General features: G+C 44.0%; 1 protein-coding gene across 3 annotated transcripts in view; it reads right to left on the bottom strand.

The window, feature by feature from the left end:
• The window catches only part of pag1 (phosphoprotein membrane anchor with glycosphingolipid microdomains 1), a 59,470-nt gene that overhangs the window by 24,511 nt on the left and 16,792 nt on the right, over positions 1-18,167 (bottom strand). For 2 of the 3 annotated variants that reach the window (XM_085395908.1, XM_085395909.1), the window contains exon 2: positions 16,476-16,512. The exons of the other annotated variant lie outside the window; for it this stretch is intronic. The gene's annotated coding sequence lies outside the window, so the exon portion shown is untranslated. The remainder of the gene's footprint in view (positions 1-16,475; positions 16,513-18,167) is intronic. 3 annotated transcript variants of the gene reach the window in all.

Genomic DNA, 18,167 nt, shown 5'->3' with positions numbered 1-18,167 from the left:
TTACACATAATAACTGACTGGAAAAGTCATTTTAGAAGGAATGTGTTTGGAAATTCGAAGGTAAAAGCCCAAATTTTACCCTCACCCAGCTGTCCACACACACTGAGACCTGACATTATCATAAGACAGACCACTGCAGGACTTTATATGCAAGACACCAGAGCCAAAAAGCCACGGCATCTAATCTGAGCTGTGCTGCTCTACAGGAAGAGCGTTTCCCTGACTCTGAGTGTGGGTGTGTGGGAGTTTTGTCTACTGGACAGGTCACTGGCAGGGAAAGAAAAATTAGCATCCACAGGCGAAAGCGGCGCTTCGGTTTCCATGTATACTCTCGCAGCACGTGTGACACCTCCCTCTGCAGGGTCCTCTGGGTGCACGCAGATGGGGAAGGTTTACAGCTGGATGTCTGCAGCGAAATGAGCCCAGGGAAAGCTTCTGAAAGGACAGCCAGAGGCATTTCCACAATAATAAATAATCGAGTTTTCGGGAGAGAAAGAGCCTCCACTTTCTTCAAGAAGTCGTGCTCGTGTGGAGCTCTGCAGGAAACCCAAGTAACCTTTCAAACATCATAAAAGGAGCTAGAGAGGGGTTTATTGCAAACAATGAGGACTTCTGCTTCTGAACATCATTCTCCACTGATGGGAGTGGGGGTCATTATGCAGAATCCATCTTTACAATAGGAGTATATAAAAAAGATGATAATTTTCGGTGACCTTTCTGACCAGTAGGATTACAACAATGCACTTTGGGGCAGGGGCTAAACATAATCCAAAGATATATATATATATATATTTTAACCACGAGAATACAGTTGGTGTGGGAATCACAGAGTAAAGCCCCATTCCTACAGGATTAGTATCCCCAGGGGACTTCATGTGATTTAGAAATTACCCCTAACGTCTGTGCTTCGTGCAGCACATTTGCACGGGAAAAAACAAAGGCTGCATTTTACTCAGATTTACTGACATCTGTGTTTGCTACCCACAGACTCTAATCTGATATGAACAGGCTGCCACATAATAGCTTTTAAACATGCTGAATGCTGCCTTGCACGTCCGCCTGCATAGTGCCACACGCCCTCCTCCTGCCATCCAAACTTTAATTTCATGGAGCAGTCACACCAGATTATGATCACCGGTAGCTTTCACAGCTAATAGACGTTGCTAGAGGTAAGTAAAGCTATGCAAATACTGCAAAACATAATAATTAACATAAACATTTTTTTTAAACATCTGGCACATGGCAGTGATTTAAATCAAACTGTTTTAACTGTGCAGACGTGAACACGGTAGTCACACTTTGAAGGAGGTGGTCTGTGGCCCGTTCCAAATAAAAACTGATGGCTAGAACATGATCTGAACCTGATTTATGCTGCAAGTCTGAGCTAAACGTGGTATACAGACACACTCAAAAAAAGGGATTCTTCACCCAAAAGTAGCAGCTGGAGCTTTTCTATGTAAAGTTATGCAACTGTATGGTTTTCCTCCAGGTCCTACGTGTAATTAATGACTCTAAATTAGCTGTAGGTGTAAGGCACTTAAAATGTCATTAAGCAATAAACATAAATATTTCTCATTCCATTCCTGCTGTATAATACACTGTCTGTGCATTAATGTTAGTCCACTTCAGTAATCTGGGCATTTGATTTGCTCTGACTTGCTGTCCACGTTTTTTTCCCGTGTGAGTTTTGTCCTCGCTTACTTTCAGTTCATGCCATCCTCATTCACTTGATAAGCACTGATAAGAGGAGTCACAGAGACTCTGCTAAGTCGAATCCCTTTGGAGCGCCTTCATGATTTAATAAAAAACGTCGATACTTCGTGCCAGTGTATCGATTATTCAGCTCTAAGAGGATGTGATGCGACATTGCCATGCTTCTTTTGTCTCACCCCTGAAATACTGTGTTTACCAAATGTGCTCTAAAGCCATCTCGATAAAGTGGAAAGCAGCAATATGCTTGCAATGCCTCCCTTTGCTGGCATAATAGCATCAGAGTAATGTGGACATGGTTAAGGGAAACTGATGACCTCCTAGTCTTCCCAATCAGTGCAAATGACATTTGCATGCACGCACACACACATTAGTATACAGAAGCACACATAGGCAGCATTATCATGATAAACACAGAGATGCATGCAGACACTCCTGCAGGCTGTGTCAAAGCAGAAAAAAAAATGCTCCATGAAATCCAAACACACTACTGAGCATCTTGTGACTTGACCGGAGGGCCATTTGCTCGGTGGAGGGGGTGAGATAGATGGGGGAGGGGAGGAGAAGGATGGGGGACTGATGTCAAGGGTTAAGAATTGAAGATGAAAAAGGGAAAAAGAAGCAAAACAAGTGTACGGTGTAGAAAAAAGAAAAAGATGTAGAAAAACCACAGCTACTAGAAGAAATAAAGAAGGGGGAGGAGTAAAATAAAAGCCGAGACAAAAATACATGGCGAGAAAAAGCAGAAAGACCGCATAGGCAAGCAGTAGTTCACTGTGACACACACACACACCCATCCCCAGAGAGGGTAGATGAAATACAACTCCCCGACAGGATGCAGTGCAACAAGGGACCCTGCCCCTGACTGAGACAATGCAATTAAATGCACGCACACATGCACAGAAACGCCTGCAGGTGCTGCAGGATCTGCTTACTCAAATCCATCACTGCAACTGAAGAAACCGTCAAGTTTCAGTTCAGGAAAGTGAGTGTGTGTGTGTGTGTGTGTGTGTGTGTGTGTGTGTGTGTGTGTGTGCGTGCAATCCAGGCCTCGCACAGTCTAACTCACTGATCGCTGCATACGCCCGCATGAGCCAAAGCAATGGTGCGTCCCCATGAAAACAGGTGCTTGCGATCAAGAGACATAAGAGTGTTGCCATGGCAACACCAGCCATCCTAAGGGTTAATGGTTTTAGTCTGAGAAATTGATCTATCCTCCCTAAATGGGGAAATTGAAACTGCATAATTTAGCAAGGCTGCCTCATTTTCTCTCTCTCATATTACAAATTTGCGTGCGTGCGTGTGTATTTGTTATAGATTCACCCACAAGATGACGACCCTCCTTCTTACAAGCTGCAGTAACTATATCTGCTGGCGGTAGCATTCACAATCATTTCCCACCGGGGACATGTAAGTGAAATATGAAGCATGTAAACGTTTTGTAATGATCCAAAGAGATTAAAGGAAATGCACAAAGGTGCAAAACCAACCAATCTTACATCGTCTAAGTCCACAGGGTTACATTTACACATGTATCTTCTTTTTTAACTTTCTTATACAGAATCTTAAGAAAAAAGGGGGCTAATTTTAACAGTTCACTGCCAACTCCCTTCTTCCTGAATCCCAAACAGCTGCAGGGCTACAGAAACAGCAACATGTGTCTTAAGCTTTCACCAGAAATGACACATCTTCTCTCTCCCAAAGCTTTTCCCTGACCTGTCCTGACCTCGCGGAGCCACTGCAGTACACAGAGGCTCTGGGCATATGTGCGAGGATTGTGTAAACATGCGTGCGCGTCTGTAAAATCTGCCTCCACTTAATGTCACACTACCCCATGGGAAAAGCCACATTTCCTGCCTTCCTGTGCCAGTTTTCCGTGGTGACCCCAAAGTCTTTTTAGAGGCCCAGGGAGATTTCTTTCAAACGCACTCGGAAATGCAGCTGAACCAGAAGCTGCCGGGCTCTAATTGGATGGGCAATAAGCATTGATTTGATTGCCTGGCTGGATAACCTCTGGCATTCTGGGAGCTAACAAAACATGTTTTCTTTGCGGCAAAGGGAAGATCTCAGGTTCACAAACTGTATCCTGAGCAAAATTCACACATTTTTGCCATCAGAGGTAGACTATCCTCCCCTTCTTCTTACTTTATCTGCTCCTTTATCTTCTTCTTCTCCTTTTCTTGCCAAAGCCCCAGGCAGCTGCTCTGCATGTAAATCATTAGGACTTGAGTCCGTGAGCGTTTGTTCAATTAACCTCAACAATGTTTGTCTGTGTGCAGCACGGAAAACACAAACTATTAAAAGAATATTCACTCACAAATACTGCAAGCATCTCGATTTCACTTCTGCTTCGTTTCCTCCCTTTCCTTCCCTTCTTTCCTCCTCATGGTGAACAGCTTTCTCGACCTCGCTCAGTTGCCTCCTCCTACTTGCGATTAATCTTTAGCTTTCCACTGTTTTTCTCTCACACACACACACTCCCTCCGCTGAAAAGCAGAAGTGTACTCTTGCTGTCAAAAACATCACCTATCTACAACATATACTGTAACTGTCTGCTGCCCTAAACTCCCCTCTGAATGTGACAAACGCGTGCTTGTGGTTTTTTTGCTTCTCTGCAGGAAAAAGCAAACTGAAATTTCAAGAAGCAAGCTACGATCTGCACCACAAGCCTCCACGCGCGCCTCGACAAAGCAACTTTTATTATCCCCGCTCGGGCATTAAAGACGTCTGCCGTTGTTTCAAATTGATTAGCTCGGTGTCGGCGGCGCTGCGCGCCTAATAATAAGATGCTGAAGCACAAAAACAACTTTAGTAATTGTGCAGCCGACCAGCTTACAGCAATTAAACAAACCAGCCGGGCGTGTCATCCAAATATGTAAATGGAGGCATGCTGCCTTTAATGAAAAGAAAAAAAGGAGATGGATTGTTTTAACGATTTCAGGGATTGTCACTCACATCGTAAGTGACCTTCTTGGCAAACACTGACGGTGGGCTGGAGGGGCAGAAGGAGGGTGGGGGGATTGAACTCTGGGAATTTGAGGAGGGACAGCCTGGATGTGGGCTGTAAAGTGTGCCTGTTTTTGTGTGTGCAAACATGTGCCGTGGCTTGTTTTGACTCCTGCTCCCGGCCCAGAAATTAGGAAATCAGATTTATTCAACTCCGAACGACCGCATGCATAAAATTTCTCCATCACTGTCATCCCCAGATGAAGATTATCACCGGGGGCGAGCGAGGAGTAGATATGACCGCATCATTATTCAGTGGCATTGGCCCTTTATGTGTTGAATAGCTGCCAAGATAAAGGGATTATCAGGGTGGATGGAATAGGATGAAGGGTGCTCTGTGTGTGTGTGTGTGTGTGTGTGTGTGTGTGTGTGTGTGTGTGTGGGGGGGGGGGGGGGGGGGGGGAAATCCACTGAGGTAATTCATTCTAAAAGCTGCTAATGATATGCAACAGATGCCTGTTCTCGCTCCGGCGAACGTGCGCACACACAAACCCATGCACATTTATCACACTGAGGTGACACATGGACAACCCAGACGCACACTTTCACTGTCAGAGATGCGAGCAGCCACAGATGTAATTCTTTCTTCTTCAAAGCCTTGAAACCACCCTCCGAAGCTGCCGCTGCTTCTGCTCTGAAAATTGCCACATGCCACTTCATTTATCTCCCCTTGTGACACCAACCCTTTTGGACAAAAGACACAGGCCAAAAAAAGGATTAACGGAGGTGTGCGCCTGCGACTGAAATGGAAATGTGATCCATCTTTACGAGGCTCGGACAACAGCAGGGGCGGGTTTATTAGATGACCCAGACGGTGCCATTGGTGGTGGTGGGGTGGGTCTGAGCCTCTCGAAAGGCTTCTATAACACATTGGGGCTTAAGTAGAAAGTCTGCTTTGCTAATTGGTGTACGTGTGCGCTTTTAAAGGAGTACTAGGAGGCGTGCTGTCATGGCCTCTGACCTTTAAGAGCAACACATTTTTCAGACATGCTTTAACAGGCTGGTAATTTTCACACAAATGCACGTACGAGCCTTATCCAACCCTTTCCGGCTCTGCTGGTTTTACCCCCTCTTCCACATCCTATGTTTTGTCTTTTTCCCCCCCAGTTTCCTGCCATTTATATCCCTGCTCTTGTCCAATCTCAGTCCCATTTGTCAACCCTGGCTTTTAACAATCTGCAGTTAAACCTTTTCGGCTGCACTTTCAGAAGCCTCGTCCCTCTTTGGAGCTCGCCATCGCATATTCAACACGTCTTCTAGCTGGACCATAAAGATATGGTAAAATATGGAAGCCTGCAGGAACTCAAAGGGCACATCTACAATCAGGAGCAGCCGGCAGGTGGGGAGTGGGGGGTGGAAACAAATGGCAACCCCCATCCTACCCCCCATGCCAAGCAGGGGGGTAGGATGCTGCAAGACGTGGCAACCTTCAGACGGCTATCTTCAGATTTCTGGTTAAATTCAAGCAGCACACGCCTGAGCAACACACGAAGATTGCAACAGCACAGATGAAGCTCTGCCTTCACCGTTTTCACAATTCCATTTGATTTCTCATTTCACAGACCAGAGGTTATTCCATTTTTCATAGCGGTGAGCGGAGAGGGGACTTCCAAACAGAGAGTAGGAAAATCAAAAGCAGATATGGAGAGAATATGCACAAAATTATTGTTTTTGTTAACAAAGTCTATATTTTTTGACTTTTGGGAAATATGCTTATTCACTTGTGACTCTTGAGTCTTTATGGTAAACATACACTTTCAACCTGACACTGCCGGAGGTTTCTTCCTGTTAAAAGGAAGTTCTTCCTTTCCATTGTCGCCAAAGTGCTTACCTTACAATATTAAATGGCCTGTATTTATATAGCGCTTTTACTAGTCCCTAAGGACCCCAAAGCGCTTTACATATCCAGTCATCCACCCATTGGTGATGGCAGCTACATTGTAGCCACAGCCACCCTGGGGCGCACTGACAGAGGCGAGGCTGCCGGACACTGGCGCCACCAGGCCCTCTGACCACCACCAGTAGGCAACGGGTGAAGTGTCTTGCCCAAGGACACAAGGACCGAGACTGTCCGAGCCGGGGCTCGAACCGGCAACCTTGCGATTACAAGGCGAACTCCCAACTCTTGAGCCACGATCGTCCCACAAGCCACGATCGCCCCACCTTGAGACAACTGCTGTTGTGAAATCTGTTTGTAATTCAGTCAAAAGACTGAGACACAGCTACCTGCTGAGCGTTTAACATGATGCCGCTTGTCTACGAACCGGTTGAGGAGATGATGATGACAGGGTGTTTGTAGGCCCCGTGAAGCTCTTTAATACACTACTCACAATGAAACTTTATAAAATATGCACAGTGTAATCAAAACAGGAACCTTTGTTGAGACTTTGAGGTTTTAAAACACTTTTACTTACCAATATTTCTAACCTAGGTAGCTGCAGCAGGCTGCCTGCAGCCTCCAGCAGAGACTTAATTATGCTCTGAACGTAACAGGCACAACTGAAGCCAAAAACTGCATAATCCCACTGCTGAACCCTGTGTCGTCAACACACTATTGCTCAGCTACATGAACTAGAGGGCCAAAGCGTGTATAATAAATATGTAACATGGTAGAATATTTATTTACAAAGCAGCAGTGGCTGCCACAGCCCTTCTCAAATCAGTTAATGGGGGCGGCTCTGTGTGTCCCCAGGGAGGGCTGAAAACCAAATGAACCAGCTGAATGTGCATCAGAGCAGTAAACAGGATGCCGGCTGGTGGCAGAAAATCTGCTGTCAGTCACACACACACACACACACACACACACACACACACACACACACACACACACACACACACACACACACACACACACACACACACACACAAAGCCACACTCGGGAATTTAGACTCAAAAAATACACCGAAAATGGTCACGCACACAGAGTCATTGGAATAGAGATGAACCAATTAGCAAGTGGCAGACATCAGCGTGACAGAACGAGGTGGAGGCAGAGAGGAGTGAGTGATGAGAAAGAATATATTACAGCGCGCTCAGTGTGCGGGCAGCCGGCCGAGAGGAAAATGCAAGTGAGGCACCTTCACACTCTGACACTTTCAAGGAAGCTGAGGTGGCCAGTGGCAAATCCACCCTGCCGCAGTGGGTGGATAATGTGGCAAGATGTGATGTGAGCAGAGAGCAGGACACACACAGAGGTGACACTCACTGATATTATTCACAGACGTGTACGGACATAGAAAGGTGAAACGTGGAGGAAAAACCTGTTTTATACCATCAGAACTGCTTAGTGGAGGGTCCCTAGCTTACAAAACTACACCTCCCACACCTTTCTTACTTTGCCTCAGGGCGGTGCTTCATATAGGAATGCAGAGCCTGCAGACTTTAAGTCAAATCAGGCCGTATAAACTGTACCTTAACTCGAAATCACGGCAGTATCTGTTTAGGGAGGCCAACAAATTTTGATGATAATTATTATGGAGAAAAAAGAATATTAAATGTATGTTTTTAGCACGGTGATGCAGACACCTTCTTGCCTCACAGGAAGAAGATCCTGTGAGGCCGGTTTCTCTATGCTTGTGTGGGTTGTCTCCACGTACTCTAGCAGTCCAAAGAGATGCACGGGTCAGGTTAATTGTCTGCTGAGTGTCAGCATGAATGGTTGTCTGTCCTTCCAGGGTCTACCCTGCCTTTAGTCCTATGACAGCTGGGAACGTTTCCGTCCACCTGCAACTTGACTTGAATATGAAGATGGATGGATATTTTTATACCAAATGAAGCACTTATTGTTTATCTACTCAGCCGTGATAGTTTTCTGCCACAGGTGCTCAGAATGATCTAAAAAACAAAGCCAAAGGTGGGGCTTAACGGACACCATTTTTTCTGAGGGGCAATTACACATTACATCTTTTATTTATGTAGTGATGTATCCAGGTTTCTCCTGGTATGTGGAACGGAAAATGACTTGACTAGTTCTTTCTTTTAGAGGACGTGTGGATGTTTTATCACTAAGCTGATGTTGATTTTTAGCACACCTGACATGTTCACCAGGTAATATTCCCTAATTGATGGATGATCGAATGCTACCTGAAGTAAACGTTTGTAAAATTGTGTGTGGGTGATAATATGAAAATTGTTTTGTACCTGATGAAGGTGAGCTAGTCTGAAGCTTTGTGACTCAATAAAATAGTGGTAAGTGGGAGAATGTGCAGAAGTTAAAGTTCTAAGACTTGTGCAAACTCCTCTGCGCGCACAGACGTCAGAATGCACACTCCTCTCGAGTGCCCCTTAAAATCAAGAGCCCTTACAATACAGCGTTTGTAAACGACCTCTCAACGCTCCTGACCGCCAACTCATATTAGACCATTAGCAGTGCCCTGGAGACTTAACACACTGCACAACAGAACCACTCTACATCGCCCTGACCCCACCAGTGCTGCTGATGGAGATTTTATTTCTTGTTGACATCACCCGGGGTGAAACGCGTAATACATACGACACGGTATGGTGCTAAAGCTTTATGACTTCCTGAGTGTCTAGCAGTTATTGTAAGCCAGACTATCAGGACAGACAGGATGCTTAGTGTAGCTCTGAAGGTTTTCCCAAAGGAGGAAGTCAATTAAAGAAAAGCCAACACGATCTCCTTAAAGAGAAGCTGAGTGAACGAAAGCATCTCTTGGATTTCTTTATCTCCTGCAGACTTTAAAAACAAAAGACCCTAAATACCATGAAAATGCAATTCAAAAGAAAGCATGCGATCTGAAGATTAAGAGGGAGATAGAAAAGGCACCCAGTCTGCCGTAAGCTGAAGCAGCAAGGAGCACAAAATCATCTCTTGAGGAGGAATTAACAGCGTGAACAAGGCCATAGACGAGATTGCAGATAAGCTGCTTTGGGTACAAAAATGACATTTGCAATCCCCTGACTTCCTACAACAAATTTGTTGTGTAATACTTTCCTAGAAGCCTCCATTAGTAGACCGAGCATGGAAGGATGACAAATCAAGAACTTTAATTCCAAATGTCATTTTTAAATAAACCCCTATGCTACAAATAAACACCACATTCCCAGAATTCAGTTAAAGAGTCCATCGGGATGTGCGCTCGGTTGTGTGTAAGTAGGGCTTCACTTTCCAAATGTTTTCCAGAGAGACCTCTGAGAATATCACAGACGCCAATGCCTTCCCAGGCGCTCCAGCACAGGATCCGAAGAAACAGAGAGAGGGATTCCCGTGAGGAATGCCTGGAATGTAAACAGGCCACCCACGCAAAATGAAATCACACATCCTTTTCTCTGCATCAGAGGCCGTGAGATGACGGCCTCAGCTGGAAAAAGATGCCCCAGAGAGCAGTGCAGTTTGTCCTTCTGGTTTACCCCTTTCATCCGCACACATCCCTCCAAAAAAGAAAAAAAAATCCCATGAGAGGCTCCAGGAATGCAAATGCATGCTGGGAAATGTGTCGACCTTCATCCTTTCATTGCAGCAAACACCCTCTGTGCAAAGTGTTGCAGAGTTATGGTCTTAGAAGAAGAGCTCTCGTAATCTCGCCTACACACAAACTATATACACACAAGAGGCAGCTGTAATTAGAGTGTAGTGGTCAGCCGTCAAAATTTGAAGCTTTCTTTATGAACCCTCCCTGGTTTTAACACCTTCTCAGCCATATGACACCGCTGCTGTTATTAGTCCTATGGCCCACATAACCACCTGCTCCAGAAATGACTTTCTGGGTCGCCGGGGGATTACTGTAGGGCTAATGCAGCAGCACACCAGCAGTCCTGGGGGCCACAAATGGGTCAAATACTGCTTGCTTCATTTCAACAGCATCATAAACAATAAAACGTGCAACAGTGACACTCAGAGCTCCTTCCTTTGAGACCTGAAATCCACCAGGGGGCTCTGTGCAATTAATTAGTAGGAGCGAATGTAGGCAAGCGAAAGTAAACAGTGGCTAATTTCCTGTGTTTTAACTGCTCGTGGCCTTGCTCGGTGGCTATTCCTGCTGTTTAGCCGAGTGGCGTTAGCCACCGCCCCGCCCCCCGTGCATGTGGCCGCGACAGTTATTGTTCTGCTGCAAGGCCGCTAACAAACAGCCAGCTGGAGCCCGTGTTGTTGTGGCTAAATGAGCCACAACTGCCTTTAAAAAAAATCCACAACAACCCGGCAAGCGTTTGAAGTCGCCCGCCTGCGAAAGGGTGGATTCCTTATTGTTTAAAACTGGAGATTCCTTCTTTAGCAAGGAGGGAAACCATGTTTTCATTTCAGCTTTCATGTCCTTTTTATAGAGTGTTTTGTCTGCTATGAAAGTGCTGACACATTTGTTTTTAAAAAGAAAAAAAAACCTCAGGGGTGAGGAACAAGGAACAACATCTGAGGAAATACAAAAGGCGGAGACGATCGCATGAAGGCAGGGAAAGTAAAACCTATTTTTAACTTTAAACAGTTCATCTGGAGTGGAAAAACATGGCAGACTTACAGTGTGTAATGTTTAAGGTTTACTTAAAAGCTCCCTTTTCACTGGTTCCTATTTAGCACTAATTAAAAGGAGACTGGAGAAGTAAGCAACACGATAAAACAACACACATCCTATGGTAATAAAGGCCTTTACTGCATGGTCATCGAGGACCATTAAATTATCCAGCCTGCATTAGTAAAAGCGTCCAGCTGAGAGGCCTTTCATGTCAAGCTCTCTTAAGGTAAAAGAAGTTAGAACAGATGTCTGGAGTTATTCCAAAAGGCCACCAGCTGATCTTCAAAGATGAACTGACTACTGAGCTGCTGAGCACCTCAATCTATAACGCCCCTCGAAGGAAAGTGTAGACTTTAAAGCTGCAAGAAAAACACCGGATGCTTTACACACTTAGAAAAACACAAGTGAACACAGACAAACTCGTGATGACTGAATAACTGGTTGACACATTGAGCTGTTGGTCCACATGATGGTTTGGTAATGAGCTCCGTGGCCTGATTCGGAGATTTAGTGACTGGAGCGTGACACCGTTTCTGAGGGAATGTGGATTTTATTGATTTTGAAGTTTGAAGTCAAAGCAAAGACGAGGAAGTCCTCGAGTGGAAACTGATGTGTGACATATGTTACAACCTGGACTCGAACACGCAAGAAAATGAGATTCATTAAACCAGTGACCCACGAAGAGGCGCCGCCGGAGATGCAACTGCACTCACTAGTCCATGAGCCACCCGTCTTACTGTTGACTGTCATTAAACTTTCATGGGTTTTTCCCATTTTAATCTTTTTAAAATGATTTCTTATGAGCTATTTGGTGTTATCTTAATGTGGTTATTATATCTTTCTATTTTTAAACTTGTGCTTTCTGTTCTGTATGTTTTTATAATGTTACTCCATCTACATCGACTCCTTTTTAAATGTGCTGTTTGAATAAAAGTGACTACCATTAAATACTGAATATGCTATCTGCAAGTGTTATTCTCAGCTTTAATGGCTAAACATCTGTCAGCGTCTAGCCTTACACAGACTAAATTATTGAACTGAACTGGAAAAATAATAATAGGTAATGACAATAATGCAATTAGTTACAGTCCTTTAAACAACGGAAAAAATCCACAATGGACATTAAGAATGAATGCAAAACAAAAAAAGTGCAGTTTGTACTTCAGAACATTAATGTTTTCAATATACCAATATACTCGTTCTTTATATTTGGAGAGAAATACGAGTGAGGTGGAGTGATTTATTGAAACGTGCAAACATACGGAGTTTGTACAATTTTAACAACTCTCTTTGGCTTCCTGAAGGACTTTTAAAGATCTTTTTTTGATGTTGGCTAACTTTTGTTTCATTTTCTATCAAAATGATCCCACGCTGCTTCAATAATCTCGAGGTCCGGGCTCTGGGGAGGTCAATCCCACTGTGCATTTTTTTCTACCTAGGTATGCTTTTAATGCACAGGCAGTGTGTTTGGGATCATTGTCATGCTGAAAAATTAAGCTGTTGCCAATCAGACATTGTTCCAGCCCCAAACCATGACAGCCTCCACCGTGTTTTACAGTTTCAGACCTCTTCCGTACACACAGATGGTGATCTTCAGTCCAGTTCTTGTAATTTGGAATACCGGTTTTCCTTCTTTAAGAATTGCTTCTTGACAGCCACCCTTCCACTGAGACTATTTCAGATCAACTAAATGTCCAGATCTCACAGGAATGTCAGATACTGTTGATCTGCCTAGATAGTTTTTTTAAAGCCTGACACTTCTTCTTTTGTCCTCCACTTCTCCAGTTTTTTAAGGACACACTGTGCCGAGAATTCAGAATATCACTCTGAAAGTCACCGTGTTGGTGCAAAGAATTCTCTTTTCTATCTGTCAAACTGTGGATCTTTATCATTTTCATAGATTCAACTAAAGGAATAGGAACATAGTGTGTTTCGTGACAGGCTGCTAATAACAAGGTGACTAAAGATACTATTTAAAATTGGTTCTTTGGTAAATTGTCTGTGACGTGTAGACATTACACCAGCTCTTTGAGGCAGGTGCCTTCGCTATTCATAGGTCAGAAGACTTTTGCATAGTATTGTGTGTTATGTGAAAAAATCTTCATCAGTTAAACATAGTATGACACATTTAAGTCTCCTAAGATTTATATATGAAACAAAAACATTCACAATTGGATGGAAGGAAAAATTCTCCTCCGCAGGGATCAGCTGAGTGATGTAATCAAGTACTACACCCCGTGTGCAGTCACATATGTGTGAACATGCACGCTGCATAACAAACAACCAGGGATCAAGAATAGCTTGTTAACATCCCATCTTATGTTCAGAGGTCGAAAAAAACAACACTCTCCCCGGGTCTTATTATCGCCTGGCACGCTGCCTTGCACCAAAGCAGCGTTTCCCAATAACAGGCTATAAAAATGACAATGCGCATCGACGGCCTCAGAGACACTCGGGGAGACGCTCCAGAGGATATAAAGCAACTTTGAAGTGTGACGCTGTGGCGCATGAGAGATGACACATCCACAAGCGCGTACATGCTCCCGCAGACGCAATACATATCGATAATCCCAGACGACTGGCTGGCTTTGTACGTCAGCGGCGTGTGTCTGGGGCGTGTGTGTTTATGTCTAAGTGCGGGGTTGGCCGCATGACAAATCTGCAAAGAGCAGAACGTATGAACGTCGTGAGAGTTACAGGTCACTAGAAGAGCATTAGCATAATCCTATGATAAGTCACGAGTAACTACATAGTAATTATGTAATTATTAGAAGGTTTAAACCTATGTTTAGCCACAATATGACGTGCATTCAATTATCTGTCATGTGCAAACACAGGCAGCTTGGTCAGTATCTGTGAGGCTTACCTAAGTAAACAACTCTCTATGCAGGGTTTATCTCCAGGACAAAACATTAAATGCTGCTAACATTTGGTGTAATCAAAAGAAGGCTTTCATGAAGCAACACTCATGTTGTGTAGTAAAGGCTTTTGTGTTGTTTGTGTCTGTCACCAGGTAGACTGTGACTAAAGAGGTACCAGTTGCTTTGAATGCCGCAGGAACGAGTCACTGACTGCAACTGAGCAATGAAGTTTCGCTGGCTCTCTAAATCACAGATACACACACAATATAGAAGCAAAGTTATGTGTGTACGCGTGGGGTGTGTGTGTGTGTGTGTTGGTCATCCTGCTCATTCGTTGTAATTCTCCCATAATCCTTTACTCTGCAAAATGACACAGCTGCCAGACATATCCTCTTTGCTGGCGCCTCAAACCTCCACTTCTTTCCTCTCTCTCCCACTCTCTTTATATGACACACACACACACACACACACACACTGTGACACACACGTATTTTACAACCATCAACCATGCACAGAGATTATCTTGACGATTACATGATCAGCATCATGTTAACTCGTGCACTTTACAGTAAAAGCATGACACAACTATTTCTGTGATTCGCAGCGCACAAAGACATGCCTCCGTCACCATGACAACACTATTCCTGGAAACAAACAGGATCTCCATTCCCGATGCATTTATGATTCCTCGTCTGCTAATTGTTAAAAGAAAAGGCACCAGTTGGGGAAGGATGATAAAACAGCGCGCTGGCTTCCTGTTTGTGAGGACAGAACACACCCTGTTTACACAGCGAGCGCACAAAACTGCTTCCTAATCCCCCACATGGCTCGGTGCTGGACTCGGTTGGTGGAGTGGGTTTTTGAGAAGCACCTGCTGGGGACTTATCAGCTCAGTTTAGAGGAGTTTAAAAAATAATCTCACCTGATTTTGAAATCGGGTTGCATCACGCTCAAAAGGAGACAATTCTACAAGATGTCGAAATAATGGTGCAACACACACGTACTTTAAGAAATCTTTAAGATGATCCTAGCAGAGGGAGAAAAGCAGCATCTTATGTGCGGATGAAAAAGAAAACTGCGGTGCAACAGCTTGAAGCTTAGCAATGAGCAAAAAAGCAGAAGGTTGAAGCTAAATGAAAGGTGCTAGAGAAATGCGGTCAGCCTATTCTAACCTAGTCTATTTAGAAGGGAGAATTTAGCTTCTGTATTACATATATATCTCTAGCAGCATTGCTAAGTAGCAGTAGTTAACGATATGAGCCTCAGGGGCTAGAATGGCAACGGCTGTACTTCCATCTCAGCTGACTAACGCACCGGTAGGCCCTGTGGTAGTTTCAGATCTCATTCTCGTTGTAGGCTCTCCATCTCGATCTCAGTGGCTGCTTTGAAAGTGATGATGTTATAATAATCACAATCGACTGAATTTTAATTTCTTGTGACACCCTGATAAATATAGGAGCAGTTTGAGATGTTTTAGACTTGCGCAGAAATGGATAATCAAAGCCAAAAAAAAACAAAACAAAAAAAGAAATCCAAAGAAAATGTAACTACCAAAGGTCCTGGACCCGATTTATCGCACTGAAAGTGCTGGTGGCTAAAGTGACCTTAAAATCCTAAAAGCCCAGCACAAGAAAGCTTCTTAGTTTGTATGACGTGGTCAGAAAAGCAATCCTATCGCTGCTTTTCACCTGGCAAAATTAATTTACAGCCTCTCTGATATAAGACAAAAGGGAACATATCAAACAAAAAGAGCAGACCAGAGATGTGGAGCACCCCACATGCCGCGCTGGCACTTTGGTGATGCCAGTCTGTCCATCTATTCCCTAGCAACCCTGTAACCCGGGGCGACAGGGCCTCCGCAACAAACAGACAGACCAGAACTCCGCTTGCTTGTTGCCAAGAGGCTGATAATGCAGAACTTTTCAGATCTGCATACAACCACACACAATAGGAACACAAAGACAGGAACCTCCAGCATATACATACAATATTACCATCATACTTCATCTATTCGCACTTGCATGCAATCACACACAGTGTAAAGCAGGAATAGAGACATTATACATAAGCGATATGCTGCTTAGCAGCATAGCACGTTTTTCCTGGCTTAATACATCCACAATATTAATGATGATGGCATTTGTTAAGTTGAATTGATAGAGACAGAGACATGCTCATGTCACGCATTCTGGTTTGAATTATTAAAGCTGTCAAACTTTGCACATCCACACATAAAAAAACATTTTTGGGGAAAACTTTTTGCAGGAAAGAGTCTAATGTCTCCGTCTCTGAGCATTCACACAGATTCTTTGCCTGCACCGTGTGGGAAGGGTGGAGGTAGGGAGGTAGAGGGGTTAGCGAGAAGTCTGCTAATTGGCAGGGCTTACCATTCTTCGAATGACTGAGTAACTGAAACAGTTAATATCCTACCTCAAGAGAGAAATGGATGAGTCTCGTCATTCATCACCTGTAAAACAAAAACAAGAGAAGACCGTGTTTGAGAGTCAACGCACACGTCTGCCGGTAACATAATAAGGAAAAATAACCCCAGAATATGCAGAGAGCTCAGGAAAAGAGCAAGCACACTGTGTGATTCACGCAGGGATTCAACATCCACTCGAATGGCCTCCTCGCAAATTCTTGTTGATCGAATCTGAGCATGCTCGGTTGACAACGTCAAGTTAGGGAAGCACGAGGGGGATAACCCTGCTATAGAGGATAATGTGTTATATGCTCGCTTCCAGCCCTTAGTGGATGCAACATAACAGGAGCAGGGGGGAGAAAGTGCTGAAAAAGCTCCCGTGTGAGGCGGCAGCGCAGACATCAGAGCAAATGGGATGTGAAGTTTCTGGAACAGCATCTGTATTGTTGGGGGAACGCAGCAGGGGGGTTAAGCTCATGCAGCTTCTGTTTACTGACAGAATATAGGAAAGCACAGCGCTCACCTGCACCTATTAACTGATATTGCGTCGCAAGCACCCGTATCCAGCACAACTACAGAGCTTACAGATATTCTGCCATTAAGTCTGAAAGAACTGTGTGTGTAACAAGTATTGCAGAGTCATTAATAGTGTTCCTTTCACTGTTACAGCCTGTTTAATGAGAGGCCACAACCACGCTGTCTGAGTGATTAGTTACTGTGGCGGCTGACGGCCAGCACTTGTCTTTGTATGCTCAAAATATTTGGAGGGAAAAGGAGGTCTAACTGCGCGCCACGTACCTTCAATCATTCCAATACCAGCTTCTAGTCTACTTCCAGCCCCCTTTATATCGTCTAAAATGCTATAAAAACAAAACATTTACAGGAATTCAAAATCAAAGAGTAACCTACACCCACAGGCACAGAGCCAGAAATATGTGTTCAGAAGCCAAACCCTACTAGCGTTGTTATTTTATGAGGTATTGTGTAGATGACAAGAGTCTAAAAATAACCTTCATAACGTGGCTGAAAAGAAGCTAATGTCCCAGCTTCATTTGTTGCTCTGAGTCAGGCTTTTAAATTCCCAGTTAATGACCTGTTTTTGAGCTCTTGAGTTTCTCTTTCTCTCTCTGTCTCATATACCGTGTACATGTACATACCCATACATATACATACATATATATAGCATATTTATAATGATGTGTATAGGATCAATGATGGAAAGTGACTAATTATAGTGTGAATCGTCCCGTCCTGCGTCTCTCCTGCTGAAGGAGCCACCGCAGCTTGCTCTTTATCGAAACCGACATAGCTGCTTTAAAAAACAAAACAGACCATGTCACATTCTTTCTTACTGGTAGTGACAGGTTAGGAGGAAACAAATCTCTGAACATTTATTTAAATCTGACAAACAATGCAGAAGCTGAACACAATGGCATGAAGGGAATGAAGGGAGGATGTAAATAAAATAGCTGTAGGGGCAGATTAGTAAGCAGATTATTTTAGTGACCTTTGCGGTCAAACGGCAACACGATACTCTCTGTAACTTTTAGAGATGATGACATGGAGAGAGGTGAATTAAAGTATTAATGCCTAGAGATCACCGGTTTCTTGGTAAAATTTATATTCCCCAACCGGTTGGTGAGTGGTTGCTGGAGGTTGATGGCAGCTGCTGTGAAATTTATTGCATAAGTCCAAATCAC

The sequence above is a fragment of the Rhamphochromis longiceps genome, linkage group LG22, assembly GCF_057381845.1.
Source record: "Rhamphochromis longiceps isolate RC_006_pf linkage group LG22, R_longiceps_female_GT1.1, whole genome shotgun sequence".
Lineage (NCBI taxonomy): Eukaryota > Metazoa > Chordata > Actinopteri > Cichliformes > Cichlidae > Rhamphochromis > Rhamphochromis longiceps.
Note: the sequence above shows the minus strand (reverse complement) of the source record. Positions and strands in the feature narration are given on the sequence as shown.